Source organism: Bos grunniens, chromosome 13, assembly GCF_055505025.1.
Source record: "Bos grunniens cultivar Pamir isolate PY7600 chromosome 13, Bosgru_T2T1.0, whole genome shotgun sequence".
Classification (NCBI taxonomy): Eukaryota; Metazoa; Chordata; class Mammalia; order Artiodactyla; family Bovidae; genus Bos; species Bos grunniens.
In genome coordinates, this window is record NC_141177.1 from 63,616,506 (window position 1) to 63,636,238 (window position 19,733).

Consider the following 19,733-nt stretch of genomic DNA (forward strand, 5'->3'; position numbering starts at 1 on the left):
ATAGCTTTCTTGTCCATTCATCTGCTGATGGACATCTAGGTTGCTTCCATGTCCTGGCTATTATAAACAGTGCTGCGATGAACATTGGGGTACACGTGTCTCTTTCCCTTCTGGTTTCCTCAGTGTGTATGCCCAGCAGTGGGATTGCTGGATCATAAGGCAGTTCTATTTCCAGTTTTTAAAGGAATCTCCACACTGTTCTCCATAGTGGCTGTACTAGTTTGCATTCCCACCAACAGTGTAAGAGGGTTCCCTTTTCTCCACATCCTCTCCAGCATTTATTATTTGTAGACTTTTGGATCGCAGCCATTCTGACTGGTGTTAAATGGTACCTCATAGTGGTTTTGATTTGCATTTCTCTGATAATGAGTGATGTTGAGCATCTTTTCATGTGTTTGTTAGCCATCTGTATGTCTTCTTTGGAGAAATGTCTATTTAGATCTTTGACCCATTTTTTATTGGGTCATTTATTTTTCTGGAGTTGAGCTGGAGGAGTTGCTTGTATGTTTTTGAGATTAGTTGTTTGTCCGTTGCTTCATTTGCTATTATTTTCTCCCATTCTGAAGGCTGTCTTTTCACCTTGCTAATAGTTTCCTTTGATGTGCAGAAGCTTTTAAGGTTAATTAGGTCCCATTTGTTTATTTTTGCTTTTATTTCCAATATTCTGGGAGGTGGGTCATAGAGGATCCTGCTGTTATGTATGTCAGAGAGTGTTTTGCCTATGTTCTCCTCTAGGAGTTTTATAGTTTCTGGTCTTACATTGGGATCTTTAATCCATTTTGAGTTTACTTTTGTGTATGGTGTTAGAAAGTGTTCTAGTTTCATTCTTTTACAAGTGGTTGACCAGATTTCCCAGCACCACTTGTTAAAGAGATTGTCTTTAATCCATTGTATATTCTTGCCTCCTTTGTCAAAGATAAGGTGTCCATATGTGCGTGGATTTATCTCTGGGCTTTCTATTTTGTTCCATTGATCTATATTTCTGTCTTTGTGCCAGTACCATACTGTCTTGATAACCCCACAGTATTATTTAGCCTGTAGGAGGTAGAACAGTGAAAGTCTTCTGTGATCAAACCACATGACTAAAAAGTGTGCTGTTTGTTTTTACTGTTCAAGGTATAATAAATTTCAAAGAGAAACCAGAATATTTTATGTCAAATTTTCAACTTATATCAGTTCGATTCAGTCGGTCAGTCATATCCAACTCTTTGTGACCCCATGGACTGCAGTACCCCAGGCCTCCCTGTCCATCACCAACTCCAGGAGTTTACTCAAACTCATGTCCATTGAGTCGATGATGCCATCCAACCATCTCATCCTTTGTCATCCACTTCTCCTCCCCGCTTCAATCTTTCCCAGCATCAGAGTCTTTTCAAGGGACTCAACTTATATACTAGGATTTAAATGCCTTCCAATTATATGTAAAAATCACCCTGATTGAAAACTATGGTACATTTTTTATTAGATTGAGAACAATTCTAAGTTAATTTTAATTATACTTCCTAAGAGTATTTTCCACCTAGTATTAAGAATAACCAGCCCTGTATCTCTTCTCCTTTAGGATTTCTGCATTGTTGTTGGCTGATGTCATAGACTTTTTGGTCTATGATTACAAGAATTCCCTATTTATAACTGCTTATGGCTGCCACATGCCTAAAATGTCAGTTAAACTGTTTCTTCCTTTACAGTCAGAACATTGGCTACATAAATGGAACTCTTCAGTTAAAATTTCACCAGTAGGGAGAAAATATTTTCAAAAGATATATCTGATAAAGGACTATTATCCAAAGTATACAGAAAAATCTTAAAACTTAATAATAAGAAAACAACTTGATTAAAAAATGGGCCAAAGATCTTAACAGGTACTTCACCAAAGGAGATTCACAGAAGCAGAGGAAGAGATGCTCTACATCATATGTCACTGTTACTGTTCAGTCTCACTCAGTCATGTCCAACTCTTTGCAACCCCATGGACTGCAGCACACCAGGCTTCCCTGTCCATCACCAACTCCCTGAGCCTGTTCAAATTCATGTCCATTGAGTCAGTGATGCCATCCAACCATCTCATCCTCTGTCGTCCCCTTCTCCTCCCGTCTTCAAACTTTCCTAGCATCAGGGTCTTTTCCAATGAGTCAGCTCTTCACATCAGGTGGCCAAAGCATTGGAGCTTCAGCTTCAGCATCAGTCCTTCCAATGAATATTCAGGTTTTGATTTCCTTTAGGATGGCTTTGTTGGATCTCCTTGCAGTCCAAGGGACTCTCAAGAGTCTTCTCCAACACCACAGTTCAAAAGCATCAGTTCTTCGGTACTCAGCCTTTTATGGTCCAACTCTCACACCTGTACATGACTACTGGAAAAACTATAGCTTGACTGTATGGACCTTTGTTGGCAAAGTGATGTCTCTGTTTTTTAATATGCTGCCTAGGTTTTTCATAGTTTTCCATCCAAGGAACAAGTGTCTTTTTATTTCATGGCTGCAGTCACCATCCATTAGGGAAATTCCAATTAAAACAACAATGCAACACCACTACATACTTCCTAGAATGGTTAAAATCTGGAACACTAATACTACCAATGCTGGTGAGGATCTAGAGCAACAGGAGCTCTCATTCATTGCTGGTGGGAATGGAAAATGGTATAGCCACTTTGGAAGAGTTTGGCAGTTTCTTACAAAATTAAATATACTCTTACTATAGCATCTAGCAATCACCCTCCTTGGTATCTCTTCAAAGGAGTTCAAAAAATGTCTGCCAGAAAACCTGAAAACAGATGTTTATACTGACTTATTCATAATTGCCAAACCCTGTAAGCAACCAAGATGATTTTCAGTTAGTGAATGGATAAATAAACCATGGTACATCCAGACATTATTCATTGCCAAAAAGAGCTGTCAAGCCATGAAAAGACATGGGGGAAACTTAAATGCATATTACTAAGTGAAAGAAGCCAGTTTGAAAAGACTACATCATGATAATACCAATTGTGTGACATTCGGGAAATGACAAAATTGATTAAATGAATTTAATACATCCATGGAATGAAATAATCTACAGCTTTAAAAAGATGAGTTAGACCTGAATTCACTGATTATGAAAAGATATTTGATATATATTATGAGTATCTAATGAACACGAAGAACACGTTATGTGGAATTCTTTAAATGCAGTGGTGTTAGTAGAGTTACACATATGATTATATTGCTTCTCTTTCACCGAAAATAAAATCACCATCTGTCTTTGACCTCATCTTAAACCACCTCCCCTTTGCCCACCATACTTTAACCATATTTCCATGACTTCATTAAGTATGTTCCTTCTTACAGTTTTTGCTTGTCATTCTCTCTGCCTGAAGTGCTTTTCATATATCTGGTTCCTTCTTGTCAATAAGAACTCAGCTTAACTATCACCTCTTTAGAAGGTCTTCCTACCCCCAAACTTAAAGTAGCCTCCCAGGCCCTCTCCATCACATAAACATTGTTTAATTTTCTGGATGGCACCTATCATTATCTGACATTTTTCTATTTATTTTTCTTTGATAATTTTCTATCTTTTTCCACTAAAGTACAAACTCCAGAAAAGGAGCTAGTGCCTGGAACAAGTAGATAGCAAAGAAATAATCACTGAATGAATGAATAAGTACTTGTTCTTTTTTTTTTTTTTTTTTCATGGCCATGCCGCACAGCGAATGGGATCTTAGTTTTCTGCCCAGGTATTGAACCCATGCCCTCTGCAGTGGAGGTGCAGATCCTACCCACTGGACCACCGGGGAAGTCCCAGTACTTGTTCATTATTTACTTAGCAACTAGTATGATGATTATTTGGAGAAGGAAATGGCAACCCACTCCAGTACTCTTGCTGAGAAAATTCCATGGACGGAGGAGCCAGGTAGGCTACAACCGTGGGGTTGCAGAGTCGGACACGAGTGAGCAACTTCACTTGCACTTTTTCACTTTCACTTTCATGATGATTATTCCAATACCATGTGGATATTACAAAATGAAAATAGAATTACCATCAGTAAGTTAGTTCAGTCACTCAGTCATGTCCGACTCTTTGCAACCACATGAATCGCAGCATGCCAGGCCTCCTTGTCCATAACCAACTCCCAGAGTTCACTCAAACTAATGTCCATCGAGTTGGTGATGCCATCCAGCCATCTCATTCTCTGTCGTCCCCTTCTCCTCCTGCCCCCAATCCCTCTCAGCATACAGTCTTTTACAATGAGTCAGCTCTTCCCATGAGGTGGCCAAAGTATTGGAGTTTCAGCTTTAGCATCAGTCCTTCCAATGAACACCCAGGACTGATCTCCTTTAGATTGGACAGGTTGGATCTCCTTCCAGTCCAAGGGACTCTCAAGAGTCTTCTCCAACACCACAGTTCAAAAGCATCAATTCTTCACCACTCAGCTTTCTTCACAGTCGAACTCTCATAACCATACATGACCACAGGAAAAACTATAGCCTTGACTAGACGAACCTTTGTTGGCAAAGTAATGTCTCTGCTTTTGAATATGCTATCTAGGTTGGTCATAACTTTCCTTCCAAGGAGTAAGCGTCTTTTAATTTCATGGCTGCAGTCAGCATCGGCAGTGATTTTGGAGCCCCAAAAAATAAAATCTGACACTGTTTCCACTGTTTCCCCATCTATTTCCCATGAAGTGATGGGACCGGATGCCATGATCTTCATTTTCTGAATGTTGAGCTTTAAGCCAACTTTTTCACTCTCTACTTTCACTTTCATCAAGAGGCTTTTTAGTTCCTCTTCACTTTCTGCCATAAGGGTGGTGTCATCTGCATATCTGACGTTATTGATATTTCTCCCAGCAATCTTGATTTCAGCTTGTGTTTCTTCCAGTCCAGTGTTTCTCATGATGTACTCTGCATATAAGTTAAATAAGCAGGGTGACAATATACAGCCTTGACGTACTCCTTTTCCTATTTGGAACCAGTCTGTTGTTCCATGTCCAGTTCTAACTGTTGCTTCCTGACCTGCATACAAATTTCTCAAGAGGCAGGTCAGGTGGTCTGGTATTCCCATCTCTTTCAGAATTTTCCACAGTTTATTGTGATCCACACAGTCAAAGGCTTTGGCATAGTCAATAAAGCAGAAATTGATGTTTTTCTGGAACTCTCTTGCTTTTTCCATGACCCAGCGGATGTTGGCAATTTGATCTCTGGTTCCTCTGCCTTTTCTAAAACCAGCTTGAACATCAGGAAGTTCACGGTTCACATATTGCTGAAGCCTGGCTTGGAGAATTTTGAGCATTACTTTACTAGCGTGTGAGATGAGTGCAATTGTGCGGGAGTTTGAGCATTCTTTGGCATTGCCTTTCTTTGGGATTGGAATGAAAACTGACCTCTTCCAGTCCTGTAGCCACTGCTGAGTTTTCCAGATTTGCTGGCATATTGAGTGCAGCACTTTCACAGCATCATCTTTCAGGATTTGAAAGAGCTCAACTGGAATTCCATCACCTCCACTATCTTTGTTCGTAGTGATGCTTTCTAAGGCCCACACATGTATACCTGTGGTGGATTCATTTTGATATTTGGCAAAACTAATACAATTATGTAAAGTTTAAAAATAAAATAAAATTAATTTAAAAAAATTTTTTTAAAAACTAAAAAAAAATAAATAAATAAGGCCCACTTGACTTCACATTCCAGGATGTCTGGCTCTAGTGAGTAATCACACCATCATGATTATCTTGGTCATGAAGATCTTTTTTGTACAGTCCTTCTGTGTATTCTTGCCACCTCTTCTTAATATCTTCTGCTTCTGTTAGGTCCATACCATTTCTGTCCTTTATTGTGCCCATCTTTGCATGAAGTGTTCGCATGGTATCTCTAATTTTCTTGAAGGGATCTCTAGTCTTTCCCATTCTGTTGTTTTCCTCTATTTCTTTGCACTGATCGCTGAGGAAGGCTTTCTTATGTCTCCTTGCTATTCTTTGGAATTCTGCATTCAGATGCTTATATCTTTCCTTTGCTCCTTTGCTTTTCCCTTCTCTTCTTTTCATACCTATTTGTAAGGCCTCCCCAGACAGCCATTTTGCTTTTTTGCATTTTTTTTCCATGGGGAGGTCTTGATCCCTGTCTCCTGTACAATGTCACAAACCTCCGTCCATAGGTCATCAGGCACTCTATCTGTCAGATCTAGTCTCTTAAATCTATTTCTCACTTCCACGGTATAATCATAAGGGATTTGATTTAGGTCATATCTGAATGGTCTAGTGGTTTTCCTTACTTTCTTCAATTTAAGTCTGAATTTGGCAATAAGGAGTTCATGACCTGAGCCATAGTCAGCTCCTGGTCTTGTTTTTGCTGACTGTATAGAACTTCTCCATCTTTGGCTGCAAAGAATATAATCAGTCTTATTTCGGTTTTGACCATCTGGTGATGTCCATGTATAGAGTCTTCTCTTGTGTTGTTGGAAGAGGGTGTTTGCTATGACCAGTGCATTCTCTTGGCAAAACTCTATTAGCCTTTGCCGTGCTTTATTCTGTATTCCAAGGCAAATTTGCCTGTTACCCCAGGTGTTTCTTGACTTCCTGCTTTTGCATTCCAGTCCCCTATAATGAAAAGGACATCTTTTTTGGGTGTTAGTTCTAAAAGGTCTTGTAGGTCTTCATAGAACAATTCAACTTCACCTTCTTCAGCATTACTGGTTGGGGTATTGGCTTGGATTACTGTGATACTGAATGGTTTGCCTTGGAAATGAACAGAGATCATTCTGTCGTTTTTGAGATTGCATCCAAGTACTGCATTTCGGACTCTTTTGTTGACCATGATGGCTATTCCATTTCTTCTGAGGGATTCCTGCCCACAGTAGTAGACATAATGGTCATCTGAGTTAAATTCACCCATTCCAGTCCATTTTTGTACGCTGATTCCTAGCATGTCGACATTCACTCTTGCCATCTCCTGTTTGACCACTTCCAATTTGCCTTGATTCATGAACCTAACATTCCAGGTTCCTATGCAATATTGCTCTTTACAGCATTGGACCTTGCTTCTATCACCAGTCACATCCACAACTGGGTATTGTTTTTGCTTTGGCTCCATCCCTTCATTCTTTCTGGAGTTATTTTTCCACTGATCTCCAGTAGCATACTGGGCACCTACCAACCTGGGGAGTTCCTCTTTCAGTATCCTATCATTTTGCCTTTTCATACTGTTCATGGGGTTCTCAAGGCAAGAATACTGAAGTGGTTTGCCATTCCCTTCTCCAGTGGACCACATTCTGTCAGCCCTCTCCACCATGACCCGCCCGTCTTGGGTGGCCCCCCATGGCCTGGCTTAGTTTCACTGAGTTAGACAAGGCTGTGGTCCATGTGATCAGATTGACTAGTTTTCTGTGATTATGGTTTCAGTGTGTCTGCCCTCTGATGCCCTCTTGCAACACCTACCATCTTACTTGGGTTTCTCTTACCTTGGACCTGGGGTATCTCTTCCATATGATCCAGCAATTCTACTTCTGGGTACATACCTAACAATTGAAAGCAAAGTCACCATATTTGTACATCTATGTCCATAGTAGCATTATTCACAATAGTCAAATGTGAGAAGCAATCCAAATGTCTATCCATGGATGAATGGATAAACAAAACACAGTATATACATGCCATGGGAATATTATTCAGCCTTAAAATGGAAGAGAATTCTGACACATACTACAACATAGTTGAGCCTGAGGACGTTAAGCTAAGTGAAATAAGGCAGTCAAAAGAAACAAATATTATATGACTTGACTTATATGAGTTACTTAGAATAGTCAAATTCCTAGAGACAGAAAGTGGAAATGGGTTGCCAGGGACTGAGGGCCAGGAAAATGGAGAGTTACAAATAGCAACAAATGGGTATAGAGTTCAGTTTTGCAAGATAAAGAGTATTCAGGAAATTGGTTGTACAACAATGTGAATTTCTTAGTACTATTGACTTACATACCTAAAAGGACTTCCCTGGTGGCTCAGTAGTAAAGAATCTGCTTGCCAGTGCAGGAGACGTGGGTTTTATCCTCGGTTCAGGAAGATCCCCTGGAGATGGAAATGGCAACCCACTCCAGTATTCTTGCCTGGGAAATTCCATGGACCGAGGAGTCCATGGGGTCCCAAGAGTTAGACATGACTTAGTGACCAAACCACCACCCACTTAAGAATAGTGAAGATGGTAAGTTTTATGTTTTGTATTTCACACAATCTTTAAAAATGCTTATTTCGTAGTTTACACACTGAAAAGACTTAGAAACAGTGGTAACCTAGAAGCAATGATCATCCTTAGTATCCAGATTGTAGTCTACTGGAAATTCCCCACCTGTCGGGTGCTTGGAAAATGATGGATTCCAAACTTGCAACAGGGAATGTACAAGATGGATTGAGACTCTGTATGTGTGTGTGTGTGTGTGTGTGTGTGTGTGCGTGTGTATACATATGTACCTGAAACCAAAGAACCTACCAGGATTAACTGGATCACATCCAAAGCACATAGGAATCAGATTGAAGAGAGATGGGACAATATGAAGAGTGGAGAGAAAAAAATGACTGCAATGATGTAAATGCACTGATTCTTTTGGGTAATTTGGTCATAATAACGTTACTAATGATTGTGGTCCATGAGCATGGTGTATCTTTTCATCTGTTTGTATTGTCTTCAATTTCTTTAGTTTGTATTTTGTAATTTTCTAAATACAGGTCTTTTATCTCCTTAGATAGATTTACTCCTATGTATTTTATTCCTTTTTGTTGTGTTTGTAATGAGTTCATTTTTAAGAAATAAAACCCAGAAATGGTCTAAAAATGAACAACAAAAAAATTAAAAACAAAAAAGGAAAATCATCTTTGTCACCATTGGAGGTAGCCAGAGTACTGACTTCTTTACTCTGGAAACTGGGAATTAGAATAGAATTAAGCATTTATCCATACTTTATTGTATGAATTGAGTGGCAAAGTATCTAAAGTGATATATTTGATTAAGTAAAGCACTTCTTTAAAGAAGGATGAAAGCTAATGACTGTAAAAGTAATGATAAAAGTGAAAAAAAAATAACTATGTGGTGATCTCTATTAAATGTAATTGATTCTTTTAAAAGCTATCAGGTAAAATTTGGTGGAGGGCCACCTGAACTCAGGTCATCTCAGCATCCCTAAAACTCTGTCAACCAGACATGTGCTTCTTGACGTGATGCACTGTGAAATATAAAGCATCACCCGTGCAATAGTTCAGCAGAAAAAAAAAGAACAGAATCTAACCAGGTATTTAGATCTTACTTTAAGTTAGTGCATCTGCCCACAATGCAGGAGACCTGGGTTCAATCCCTGGGTCGGGAAGATCCCCTGGAGAAGGAAATGGCAACCCACTCCAGTACTCTTGCCTGGAAAATTCCACAGACTGAGGAGCCTGGTAGGCTACAGTCCATGGGGTCACAAAGAGTCGGACATGACTAAGAGACTTCACTTTCACTTCACTTTAAGTTAGTAGGAAATGCAGGGGACAGAGGAACAATTTAAATGACACCACAAGAAAACATCAGAAACCTTCAGAATGTGAGATACTCTACAGGACCATTGACCTGGTTTTTACAAGTAAAGATCTTGAAAAGTTGAAGAGGGGGATATATATCATAGTTCATAATATTAGTCTTTACTTCTGTGTTTTTTAAATGTTCATACTGCAGGGTTCAAATTACTCTGTATTACAAATACTACATTATACAATATACAGAAATTAAAACACACTTTACAGTTTCAACATTTTGACAAATAAAATTCCCTTTATATTCCTGGATTTCCTTCTAATCTTATTCTAGCTTTGTGCCTTGGATACATTCATCAACTGCACTTAATCTTTTCTATTGTTTTTCCTCAAATTGATGGAAACAGGAAAGACTTTTAATTATAATTTAACCATAATCAGAGAAGATAAAAATGAAAATAAGGAAGGTAACTGTCATACTTCAAGCTTGTTAAAATTACACATTTATAAAACATAATCTCTTCATGTTTTTCTCCAAATATAAAATCTCTGCTGCTGCTGCTGCTGCTAAGTCGCTTCAGTTGTGTCTGACTCTGTGCGACCCCATAGGCGGCAGCCCACCAGGCTCCCCCGTCCCTGGGATTCTCAGCCATAAAAAATAGGAAGCTATTTTTGAAAATAAGTACCTACTTCAAAATAAATCCCCATTTTCAGGAGAATAAACTCTGATGTTCCTCAGAAAAGACTTATTCTTCCAAATATCTTGGCTTCTAGTATGAAGCGGATCTAGTACAGCACTAATTGTACTCTTACAGACATTAAATAATATTGGGGAATTATAATTACACTTTTTTGAAAAAAGAGAAGATACTGTGTGGTATATAGACAATGAGGTATGTTTACAATTTAGTCCATAATTGTCTTATAAAATGTCAAATTTCCTTCTTTTTAAAAAATAATTGTTACTTATTTTTGGCTCTGCTGGGTCTTCATTGCTGGGCAGACTTCTCTAGCTGCAGCAAGCTGGGGCTGCTGTCCAGTTGCAGGGTGAGGGCTTCTCATCGCGGTGGCTCCTCTGTTGTGGAGCATGGGCTCTAGGGTGTGGGCTGCAGTAGCCGCAGCTCCCGTGGTCTAGAGCACAGGCTCAGTAGTTGTGGTGGAGGTGTTTAGTTGCTCCGTGGCATGTGAGATCAGGGATCAAACCCGTGTCTCCTGCATTGGCAGGTAGACTTTTCACCAATGAGCCACCAGAGAAGCCTTTGAATTTCCTCCTTTAAGGAGCAATTCTGAGTCCACCAGAGATATAGTCAGTCCTCAGCAGTACAGAGGAGACGCATTTATTGGTAATCTGTGCGGATTGCTGATATCATGGAAAACAGACTCAGTATCAAAGGCAGATTGATGTATTGGAAAGTGAATCTGGTGGAAAAAAAAATCCCCAGAAAGAAGAAATGACAGTAGTCACATAAGATAATTTACATAAACTTAAGATGAAAACCTTCTGTCTACAGATTTGACAGATGAGTGAACAGTGATAGCGTACAGCCACTGACAAATGTCAGCCTGAAGACAGCGCCGAGAGTCCACGACTGCAGACTGCAACCGAAGCTTCTTGTTTTAATCAAGAAGAATCCTAGATTTTAACTGCACAGATGAGTTACCATTAACTTGAATCTAGTCTCAGAAATTCCATTCTTACACCTCAAAATCTATTTTCAACAAAAATCCTATATCTTCGACACCATATCCATGTTTTTTTCTACCTCTTGTTACATTTCTACCTCCCTCTCCTATCCTCCCCAAAAGTATTCAGCTGGAGAAGTAAAATAGAAGCTGCTGGTTTCTGCAAAGTTATGAGGATGAATATACCATTTTGAGACTGTGAGGAGGAGCCCCAAAGCACTCTGATGAGCTGTTTTGGGGGCAGAAAATCCTTTCCTTGCCTGTTGCATTTTGCAAAATAGCATGATTTAGTACAAAAACTTGCACTCTGATGTCAGACAGACCTGGAATAGAATTCTGATTTTCAATACCTCCTCTTTGAGTCTTAGCTTGTTCACTCATTAAATAGAGATGTAAAGATTTTCTTCTTCGGGTTTTTATGGACAATAAAGTAGCTGAGACAGTAAATGTAATGGAAAAGTTAAACAAACAAACAAAAAAAAAAACTGTCTATAATGAAAATAGTGGTACTTATACCTATTTGAGCTCCCTTCTTTTAAAACAGCTTAGGAGATCACACAGGTGAGCATCTTAATTCTAAGTGACCTGATTGGGCAGGGTTGACTACTCTGGGATGTTGCTCTGGGTCCTTAACACTCAAGAATTTACTTATAGGGTTGCTTAGATCCTTCTGGGCTTCCCTTGTGGCTCAGCTAGTAAAAAAATCTGTCTGCAGTGTGGGAGACCTGGGTTCAATCCCTGGGTTGGGAAGATCCCCTGGAGAAGGGAAAGGCTACCCACTCTAGTATTCTGGCCTGGAGAATTCCATGGACTGTATAGTTCATGGGGTCACAGAGTTGGACACACCTAAGCAACTTTCACTTAGATCCTTCTACCAATGGTGTATAAAGCAACCCATTGCCTCAAAGCAATGGGAAAGTTTAGAGAGATTAAAGATGGAAGGCTAAATGCTTAGGTGGGTAAAAAAACAGAGCAAATAGTGTTCTTGAACCAGGAAAAGTAAAGGCTGGTTACTACTGAGGCTAGCCTTCCAATGCCCCTGGGTTATTATGTAAAGTAGACCACTCAACCTTGCTCTTGGTGGCACTCTGAAAAATGTTAACCCTGCCCTAGTGCACCTGGGGACCCACACCCTACTGACCAAAACAGGCGTGGGAGGAGCAGGGTTTAAAGAGATTAATAGTAGAGATGTTAGTCACTCAGTTGTGTCCAACTCTTTTGCGACTCCACAGACTGTACCCTTCCAGGGTCCTCTATCCATGGGATTCTCCAGACATGAATACTGGAGTGGGTTGCCAAACCCAGAAGCAAAAAATCAGAGAGAGGAGAGAAAAACAGGAGGAGAACACAATAGAGTGGGTGGGATGGTAGTCTTTGCAGCTCTGAGCCGGCCTAAGCCACGAGGAGAATCTGACCCCAGAGCTATCAGAAGTCACTGGTTGGTGCTCGCAGTTTAAATGTAGTTTTCACTAGTTGTAGCAACTGGAGTAGAAACTAGAGTCACTGGCACCTTTGCTGAGGTGTGATTAGCATACCTGTAGGCCCATGTCAAGGACTGAGTCAGCAGCCACAGCTCAACACAGCCTGAAAGTTCTCTGCCATTGAAAAGAGTAATCTAAATCAAAAGCAAAAATACTTGGTTTGGGGTGACAAAATCTCCCGTCTGTAAAGGGAAAAAAAATTCAACTCTTGGTGGTTGTGAGAATGAGGAGGTCTCAAAAGTGATAGCTCTGAGACAGAAAATGGAAGTTTGCACTAAATTAAGTAGCTCAGTGTAAAAGGTGGGTGGGTGGGTGGTAGGAGGCAGTTCTGTGAGGAAGCAGTAAAAGTGAGCATTCAAGTCAGGGTAAAATCGCTGAAGTGAGAGACAGAGCTTCAGGGCTGACTGACCTGCAGGGGGTTTTGTGTGTCTGTGAACAGAAAACACCACACACTGGAGGACCATGAAGTGCTCCAGCCCTGCTGGCATAGCCAGACCATCTCAGACAACACACGCCACGAAATCCAACTGCACCTCAGTCCCACCAAGGGGAAGTCCAGCTCTCCTGCCTCTCAGTGGAGAAGTGTAATGTACCCTCGGCCCTTGGATCCAGGTTAAATAAGACGAAAAACTGTTGAGTGGGAATTAGTCATTGCCTAATCATCTCTGGAGATCTTTACAAAAGATCTCAGGCTATATTTTTATTTGCCACTAAACAGTTTAGCTCATTCATACCTGAAGCCTGAGGAACATGCTATGTCATTTCTTATCTTTCTCTAGACTAGACTAGACTAGCTTTTCAGAGCTGTGGGTGCACTTTTCCATAGGCTGTTAAAGAGGAAAAAATGGGGCTAGCAGCTAGGCTGACAAAGCAGAAAGTTGCTTTTTCTCAGACGTTACAAGAAACACTTAATGGTATTGCCATAAAAGATTACTCGAGGCCACAGCTTTTACAGCAGGATGACTAATTGGAGACAGCCTGTGATGTAAATTAAAGCCGCCATCTCAAGCATGTTAAAATGCTTGCAGCTGGTCAATCAGGATGTTATGCAAAAATAAATGGGAAGGAAGCAGTTTTTGCTACCATTCCATTTTGATTAGATTTTGATGTTGACAGTGTCGAGTTGGATATGTGTACTTATATTTTGAAATTTTGAACTTCCTGCAGCTCACTGAAAATAAATTCCCTTTTCTCTTTTTTTTCTCCCCTGTAATCTTAATACCATTTGTATTATATGACAACACTGCCTCTAGCTACAAATAGAGTTACAGTTTGCTTTTGAGCTTGTGACATTGCCAGTCTAGAATTTAAAATTTTTTCAACTCTAAATTTCATGATAAATCTTTTTCTGTGAGTAGTGTTTTCCTAGTAAATTGTTGATAGAAGGTTTTAAACTCTTACAGCTTATTAGTCCACAGCAATTCTAGTTATTTATAAAGGTATTGAAAGCCTTTTATGGATCTTATACTAGGTTCACTTAGAAGGTGCAATCTTCAGAGTTAGTTTCCTTCTCCTTAGAGGATTTCTGATATGTTTTCTTGCCCAGAAATATGGACTAATAGCTCTTTTGCAGTTTATGAAACTTGGAAGATTTGAAAGTCAAACATAAGGAGCAGAGAAATTGTTCCAAAAGTAAGGCTGGAGATGGGGCAGCAAAGAGTACCTGAGTCATGCCGGAGAAAGGAAATGAAAGGGACAACAGGCAACACCGAACAAAGGCAGAAGAGACGCAGGATGGTGAAGGTCAAAGGGCTGGAAGGTTAGAGGTGATACTTCTGCATGAAAGGACCGAGGAAGAACAGTGAACTTTCACAGAGTCGCTCAAACTTGAGGTCTGTGGTTCTGACTTCAGAACTCCCCCCAGACCTCATCATTACTCAGAGACTGCAAAAGAGGTCTGGGCTAGATTCAGGTTGGAGACAAACATTGCACACACACACCCATATACAAACAGAAGCAGAATATAACACACTTCTAAGGTGTTGTGGATGATTTCTTTCTAGGAAGGGACTCTGGAATTAATTAGAAGCGTTGAGAGGTTTGTTCCCAGGCCAAGGAGAGGACTGTCCCCCAAATTTTCAAACCAGAAATGAACTTTAGGATCCCAGCTTTTAATATCTTCTTTGGATTGTTTTAATACATGGATGTGTAAAATGAATTTAATTTAATCCAAAAGAATAGATTAGATAGCCTGATTTATTCTACTTGAAATAAAAATACATTTTACCAATTATCCACATCATTGTGAAGCAAATACCTTCAAAATCTTAGTTGAGCTTCTCAGAGTACATAAACTTACTTAGAGATTAGCCACATTTCCTGATAATATCAGGGCATCTGTAGATTTTTTTTAATGTTTTTTTAATGAGGTTCTGATATTCTCAGTACTGTAAATTCCAAATTATTTCATTGTATTCCTCCTGATATAGTGTAGGGAAATGTTATAATCTCAAAAAAAAATAGAAGTAAATATGAACAAATGGAGTTCTGGAGTTATTTCCAAGAGAACATTAACTGCCTGATGTTTAAGTGCTTTACATTTCATGAGTTTATGATTTAAAATTTGAAGCACATTTAAAGTAGCAAAAAGAGTTCAGTGTACTTTCACCTTATCAACGGAGTTATCAGGCTTCTGCTGCCTCTGTTCCACCTATCCCTGATTTTCCCTTTTTGGAAGTATTTGGAAGCAAAATCCAACTGTTGAGAACTCAGTTCATACACCTTCTTTGGTGCAAAGTTTTGAAAATATGGGCATTTTCTTTGCATAGTCACAATACCATTATTACACCCAATAATAGTGAAATTTTCCCCTTTACCTCATAACCAAACCACAATCAAATTTGCCAGTTATCTCAAAAAATGTATATTTTTACAGTTGGTTAGTTTAAATAAGATCCCCAAATATCCTTTATTGCTTGTAATTACCATGTCCTGTAAGTCTTTTATGGTCTATGCAGTAATTCCTCTCCATTTTCCCCCTTCAAGCTACCAACTTGTTGAAAAAGCTAGACCAGTTATTCTGTAGAGATATTTATTTTTAAAGAGTAATGTTTAAAGGTTAAATAGTAATGTGGGGGCGGGGAGGAGCGCCAACAGGGAGAGGATATATGTACACCTACAGCTGATTCACTTGGACCTACAGTAAAAACTAAAACAACACTGTAAAGCAATTAAACCCCAATTTAAAAAATAGTAATAGAGTGTCACCTAAAATACTTGGTGCCTCACTAAATAAATAACTGAAGCCCTGGGACTTCCCTAGCAGTCCAGTGGTTAGGACTTGGCACTTCCACTGGCAGGGCCTGGGTTCAATCCCTGGTCAGGGAACTAAGATCATGCAAGCCATGCAGCACAGCCAAAAAAACATAAAAAATAGTGATAATTGAAGCCCTAATGGATATTATTATCTCACTTGAAATTAACCCTTAGAGTATTTATTTCACTCCAATTTGCAAATCAAATCAAATAGGTCCATTTTGAATTTGCCAAATTTATCTCCACTTCCCACTCACAATTAGATTTTCCCTTTGAGAGAGCTATGTAAATTTAAAAATAAATGATACTTTATTATTATCTTGAGGTTTTAGAAAATGTTCCTATCTTGGTGGACTGGCAGATGAACAATGAGTGTACTAGCCCCTAATCCGTGTTTTTGTTCTTGTTGCTCACTCAGTTGTGTCCAACTCTTTGCACCCTATGGACTGCAGCACACCAGGCTTCCCTGTCTTTCACAATCTCCCTGTCTTCACAAGTTTGCTCAAACTCATGTCCATTGAGTCGGTGACGCCATCCAACCATCTCATCCTCTGTCATCCCCTTCTCCTCCTGCCTTCAATCTTTCCCAGCATCAGGGTCTTTTCCAATGAGTCAGTTCTCTGTATCAGGTGGCCAAAGTATTGGAGCTTCAGCTTCAGCATCAGTCTTTCCAATGAATATTTAGGGTTGCTTTCCTTTAGGATATACTGGTTTGATCTCCTTGTTGTCCAAGGGACTCTGAAGAGTCTTCTCCAGCACCACAGTTTGAAAGCATCAATTCTTCATTGCCCAGCCTTCTTTATGGTCCAACTCTCACATCCATACATGACTACTGGAAAAACCATAGCTTTGACTAGATGGAACTTTGTCAGTAAAGTGATGTCTCTGCTTTTTATTATGCTAAGTTTGTCATAGCTTTTCTTCCAAGGAGCAACTGTCTTTTAATTTCATGGCTGCAGTCACCATCCACAGTGGATTTGGAGCCCAAGAAATTAAAGTCTGTCACTGTTTCCATTTTTTCCTCATCTGTTTGCCATGAAGTGATGGACTGGATGCTATGATCTTCATTGTTTGAATGTTGAGTTTTAAGCCAGCTTTTTCACTCTCCACTTTAACCTTCATCAAGAGGCTCTTTAGTTCCTCTTTGCTTTCTGCCATTAGAGTGGTGTTATCTGAGGTTATTGATATTCTCCCAGCTATCTTGATTCCAGCTTGAGCTTCATCTAGTACAGCATTTTGCATGATGTACTCTGCATATGAGTTAAATAAGCAGGGTGACAATATACAGCTTTGACGTACTCCTTTCCCAGTTTTGAACCACTCCATTGTTCCATGTCTGGTCCTAACTATTGCTTCTTGACCTGTATACAGGTTTCTCAGGAGGCATGGAAGGTGGTCTGGTCTGGCATCCCCATTTTTTAAAGAATTTTCCAGTTTTTTGTGATCCATACAGTCAAAGGCTTTAATGTAGTCAATGAAGCAGAAGTAGATTTTTTTCCTGGAATTCACTTGCTTTTTCTACGCTCCAACAGATATTGACGATTTGATCTCTGGTTCCTTTGCCTTTTCTAAATCCAGCTTGTGCATCTGGAAGTTCTTGGTTCACATACTGTTGAATCATTGTTTTTACTTTATTATTATTATTGCTCTTAACAATAGCTCTCTTCACAGATATAGAAAACAAACTTATGGTTACCAAAGGAGAGGGGGCAGGGGTAAATTAGTAGTTTGTGATTAACATATACACACTACTATGTATAAAATGGATAAATAACAAGGACATAGGTATGTCCTTGCATCAGTATGCTCAGGGCACTTCACTCAGTTTCTTGTAATAACCTATAATGGTAAATAATCTGAAAAAAAAAAATATATATATATATAATTGAATAACTTTGCTATACACCTGAAAGTACCACAACATTGTAAATTAACTATCAGTTCAGTTCAGTTGCTCAGTCGTGTCTGACTCTTTGCGACCCCCTGAATCGCACGCCAGGCCTCCCTGTCCATCACCAACTCCCGGAGTGCACTCAAACGCACGTCCGTTGAGTCAGTGATGCCATCCAGCCATCTCATCCTCTGTCGTCCCCTTCTCCTCCTGTCCCCAATCCCTCCCAACATCAGAGTCTTTTCCAATGAGTCAACTCTTTGCATGAGTTGGCCAAAGTACTGGAGTCTCAGCTTCAGCATCATTCCTTCCAAAGAAATCCCAGGGCTGATCTCCTTCAGAATGGACTGGTTGGATCTCCTTGCAGTCCAAGGGACTCTCAAGAGTCTTCTCCAACACCACAGTTCAAAAGCATCAATTCTTCACCACTCAGCTTTCTTCACAGTCCAACTCTCACATCCATACATGACCACTGGAAAAACCATAGCCTTGACTAGACGGACCTTTGTTGGCAAAGTAATGTCTCTGCTTTTGAATATGCTATCTAGGTTGGTCATAACTTCCCCTCCAAGGAGTAAGCGTCTTTTAATTTCATGGCTGCAGTCACCATCTGCAGTGATTTTGGAGCACCAAAAAATAAAGTCTGACACTATTTCCACTGTTTCCCCATCTATTTCCCATGACGTGATGGGACCAGATGCCATGATCTTCGTTTTCTGAATGTTGAGCTTTAAGCCAACTTTTTCACTCTCCTCTTTCACTTTCATCAAGAGGCTTTTTAGTTTCTCTTCACTTTCTGCCATAAGGGTGGTGTCATCTGCATATCTGAGGTTATTGATATTTCTCCAAGCAATCTTGATTCCAGCTTGTGCTTCTTCCAGCCCAGTGTTTCTCATGATGTACTCTACATACAAGTTAAATAAGCAGGGTGACAATATACAGCCTTGATATACTCCTTTTCCTATTTGGAACCAGTCTGTTGTTCCATGTCCAGTTCTAACTGTTGCTTCCTGACCTGCATACAAATTTCTCAAGAGGCAGGTCAGGTGGTCTGGTATTCCCATCTCTTTCAGAATTTTCCACAGTTAATTGCGATCCACACAGTCAAAGGCTTTGGCATGGTCAATAAAGTAGAAATAGATTTTTCTGGAACTCTCTTGCTTTTTCCATGATCCAGCGGATGTTGGCCATTTGATCTCTGGTTCCTCTGCCTTTTCTAAAACCAGCTTGAACATCAGGAAGTTCACGGTTCACATATTGCTGAAGCCTGGCTTGGAGAATTTTGAGCATTACTTTACTAACATGTGAGATGAGTGCAATTGTGCGGTAATTTGAGCATTCTTTGGCATTGCCTTTCTTTGGGATTGGAATGAAAACTGAACTTTTCCAGTCCTGTGGCCACTGCTGAGTTTTCCAGATTTGCTGGCATATTGAGTGCAGCACTTTCACAGCATCATCTTTCAGGATTTGGAATAGCTCAACTGGAATTCTATCACCTCCACTAGCTTTGTTCGTAGTGATGCTTTCTAAGGCCCACTTGACTTCACATTCCAGGATGTCTGGCTCTAAGTCAGTGATCACACCATCGTGATTATCTGGGTCGTGAAGATCTTTTTTGTACAGTTGTTCTGTATATTCTTGTGATCTCTTCTTTATATCTTCTGCTTCTGTTGGGTCCATACCATTTCTGTCCTTTATCGAGCCCATCTTTGCATGAAATGTTCCCTTGGTATCTCTAATTTTCTTGAAGAGATCTCTAGTCTTTGCCATTCTGTTGTTTTCCTCTATTTCTTTGCACTGATTGCTGAGGAAGGCTTTCTTATGTCTCCTTGCTATTCTTTGGAATTCTGCATTCAGATGCTTATATCTTTCCTTTTCGCCTTTCCTTTTCCCTTCTCTTCTTTTCACAGCTATTTTTAAGCCCTCCCCAGACAGCCATTTTGCTTTTTTGCATTTT

The 19,733-nt window shown here is 39.8% G+C and overlaps 1 protein-coding gene across 1 annotated transcript in view; it reads right to left on the reverse strand.

The window, feature by feature from the left end:
• Positions 1-19,733, reverse strand: part of ITGB1 (integrin subunit beta 1) — a 91,738-nt gene that overhangs the window by 51,206 nt on the left and 20,799 nt on the right. The window contains exon 5 of the mRNA XM_086334584.1: positions 7,429-7,485. The gene's annotated coding sequence lies outside the window, so the exon portion shown is untranslated. The remainder of the gene's footprint in view (positions 1-7,428; positions 7,486-19,733) is intronic.